This window comes from Musca autumnalis, unplaced genomic scaffold, assembly GCF_047663935.1.
Source record: "Musca autumnalis isolate F117 unplaced genomic scaffold, ASM4766393v1 scaffold_2, whole genome shotgun sequence".
Taxonomy (NCBI): Eukaryota; Metazoa; Arthropoda; class Insecta; order Diptera; family Muscidae; genus Musca; species Musca autumnalis.
In genome coordinates this window covers 196866793-196870576 of record NW_027411755.1, presented here as the reverse complement: position 1 = coordinate 196870576, position 3784 = coordinate 196866793, and the positions used below count along the sequence as shown (strand labels likewise).

Here is a 3784-nt window from a genome sequence, read left to right as displayed (position 1 = left end):
CAATCGTTGCCTGAAGTACATACATATGTAAGCAATTGCTTTATTTATTTACAAAAATACCATATTTTCTTATTTGTTGCTTATTTGCTTCCAGTAACTCGAGGTCATCGAAAAGCTAATCCGGACCCTCTCCTTGTTCAAAAGCATTCCGCCAGAAGTTGTGCATATTTTGTGATTGTGATTGTTATAAATTAGAAGCTCTTGTGATAAGCATAGTTCTGGTTTTACCACAATAAATTGTGATGGGAATAATCTTTGAGTTTTGTACATAAACAACAACAAAGACCGGAATCTTGAAGTTGTAACCCTAAAGAAAGCAATACGGTAGAGGTTAATATAACAACTAATTGTTATATGGTAGTATTTTGGGAGCCATAGTTTTGTCTGTTGACATAGCTTTATATGAACAAATTTGAAGTATTTCCTATATAAAGATTTAAAGAAAATACATACTTTTTTGAGTATAAAATGTATAGATGCATTTATTATGATTGTCCATTTTAATAATAGTGCACTTCTTTTAATAATAAAATATTGTCAGGCATACTGTATACGTATGTACATCCCCAAAGGGACAAGGGAGACTTCTATCACCAATGAGTACACACCGATTTATGTTGGCCCAATTATATGGGACCTACTTGTTATCGGCGAGTTCAAACAGTGTGTCTTACGACACCATTTGCAGAGAAGTTTTCTCCAAGGGGATTTGCCACTGCCGAAAACATTGATGTCGTGATCAGGGATTGAGCAGGAGACCTTTTAAGTGCAAGGCGGCCGTGATTCTACTGCAACACGGTGACATACTGCATATTTTCTTCATCAGCCTGAAGCAATAGTTCAAAAATATCGCCATAACGTCCCTTTGGTTGAGTGTAAAATTACTTAAATAAAAAACGACGACTTCCGTCACTACCCCAACGATATCAATTGTAATTCCCAATAGTTCTCTATTGGCTACAGCCAAAACTGCCATAGTGGTTCCTTCCAATTACAGAAACAAATCTGTTTGTCGTATCCGTTATGATGCCCGTCTGCATAATCCGAAAATTTTTTGATGATTCTGTAGCCGTCTTTAACCCAATTCTAAAGTGAAGATTCCAGAAAATGCTCTTGAATACGAATATCTGCACAGCTAAATATAGTACATACACAATACCATAATTTTGTCCAGGAATTATCGACAACTTTGTTGAGATTCTGCTCAGATGGATCTTTACCGTTCTTCTTCTCCATTTGTGCAAATATGGTGGTGGCAAAAAGTCCATACAATCTTCAAGAATAATTGTTGAACGTGATATTTGTCCAGGCACAGAACAGATTCCAATATTCAGCAAAAAATGCGGTGCAAATTGACTTCACAAGCTTTTTGCTAGGTTTCTACAGTCGGATTTGTGATGACATTTTTGATTTTGACACATTTTTGCATTTCTCCAATTTTTCTGTTCCTGTACTTTTTTGAAAATGTTGCACATAATAGCAATTTTTGAGAGTTCTCTCTTTTGCAACTTTTACTACTAAAAAAGTACGGGAACGAAGCTTTTGTTTCTTTGAAAATATTTTTCAACCGATTGTCAACTACAAGTACTCAATTTAAAATATAAAATATTTATTGTGTTTACATAGTACAAGAATCGTGTAAGCTATGAAAAGTTTTTACTTCTTATTTTTGGGTTATCGTAGAATGTAGAATTCACCCCCCGAAGTATGCTTTCATGTCCTTGTCTTCTCCTAGTGTTATAAAATATATCCACAAATTATTATAATTTATAAATTGATGGCAACCCATTTCAGTTAGCTAAAACCGCTGTATACAATATCAATATATCTTTCTCTTTCACTCTAATGCAATTGCCATATGTTCAAAGAAAAATTCAGCGTTTAGTACCTAAAAAGTTTTATATGAGTTTGATGATAGTCAGTAATGCTTCAGCCTGCTCAACGATTTTGTGCGCCTATTATTTAGTGTCATATTTCGCACAGAAGAATTTCGGAATTTTCGGTTGCGCCGTCAGTGTCATCATCTCACTCGCGCTGAAGTGTATGAACGAAGCCACTTTTTTGAATTCAACTGAAAGAAATAATGCAACGCCGCTATATGCTAGCTAAATATCATCGGTTCATTCATTGCTGAAAACTCATTTTGTTCTTTCCGAAATGAAAGACGACAGATAGTCAATTGAATTTTGTGAAACAGAGGTATTTCGGTGGTCGGGGTGGTTCCTAACAGTTTCTTCATTCAATTCCATTACTTTTTGTCTCATATAAATGGAATACCGCCGTCCTTTGTTGCTAATTCAGTTCGTACCCAGCCAGAGGTGGTTAAGCTCATAAAGCGCCGGCGTTGTTGCTCTACTAGTTGCTTGCTACTCAAGATAACCAAGAAAAACGGAACGAGTTACTTTCGGCGTTCTTCCTCAATTTTGCGTTTCAATTCACTGAGCACAATGAAATAGTATTAACAACAACAAAAGCATTCAACGAATGAATTATACGAACGCCGATATACCGCCACACCAGTCGGCGTTTGCGTTCTTCTTTCGCCATCGTCAAAAAACCAATGCTGTTGTTCGTTCGGTCGGCGTTTTTCTTCTTTCCCATTTGGTTTCTGTCTCATCCAACCAAATTGGCCGCGCACATTATTTGTGCCGTCGTTCGGCAATTTGTCCCAATCGACCAATCCGAGTGGCCCAATCACATTTTTAAGCCGTTGATGTTCCACACGGTAACAGGCGAACAGCCGTTGTAGCAACGGCATTTCCGTTGTTCGTTTCTTTTTAGGTTGTCTGTCATACAAGCAAAGTTGAATTGATTGGTTGGTTCAGTTGCCCCGTTGAGTGTGTTGGCGCGCAAAGCAATTGTGTGATGTGTGGTTTTCTTGTTTTTAGCTCGGTCACTAGCACCCAGTCAATGGGTGTGTGCATTTGTTAGTGCGTCATTGATAAAGAGCTATACAAATAGTCGATTATTGTGTTCGAAAGCGACAACGTCGGGTGGGTGTTTACAAATGATAATCATTGGTTTCATCAATGGAATCGTATTTTGGGGTCGTTTTTCAGTATTTTTCATTTCGACAATATTGAGTTCCAATGTAGTAAATGCATGGACATTGGTTAAAATTTAAAACTGACCTTAAAGCGGGGTACACACCGACAGTCAAAACTGACAGTCAAAGTACTTTTATTAAATTTTTCTCGCAAATAAAAGATTTTCTTTAGCTAAAAATATATGAAATACAATATGTAACGTATTATTTACATATTAGGAAAGTAATTATTCAGCTAGAGTTTGATATTAACGAAATAGACCTCGATGACTGTCAGTTTTGTTGGTCAGTGTGTACTATGTTTGAGTTTCAAGGAGATATTGTTAGATTTCATCTGCGAAACTATACCCAGAAGGTAAATATTTTCAAACGGTCGCTAGCTCCAACTGTTGCAACTAGTCGTGAAAACCACTTTCCCAAAAAGGATAAAAAATCAATAGCGATGCCGCGAGTGCCATAAAACGTCCTACCTTAAGGCCTCAGCACAATAGCTCCGTTGAGTGGCGCGTTACAACAATCACATGAAAACAGTGTGTGTGATGCCAAGTTCTTGTTTGAAGTTTTCATGTGTTTGTTAGTAATACTTGACGCGACTCACAGCGGACCGCTGTCCGATGCTTTTAGGAAAGTAGTATACCCGTGGCCCCGTTGTTCCCATTCGATTACAGCTCTAAAACCAGTTTTAATATTTTTTTTTCAAAATTTTTTGTATTTCGTACCTATATTTAGGTATTTATT

At 37.0% G+C, this 3784-nt stretch overlaps 1 long non-coding RNA gene across 1 annotated transcript; it reads right to left on the bottom strand.

The window, feature by feature from the left end:
- Positions 1–877: 877 nt before the first annotated feature.
- Positions 878–1485, bottom strand: LOC141393267 (uncharacterized). The gene is made up of 2 exons (XR_012410044.1): positions 1153–1485; positions 878–1086 (listed from the first exon to the last, which is right to left on the bottom strand). It is a non-coding gene; the product is annotated as an uncharacterized lncRNA (long non-coding RNA).
- Positions 1486–3784: the final 2299 nt, after the last annotated feature.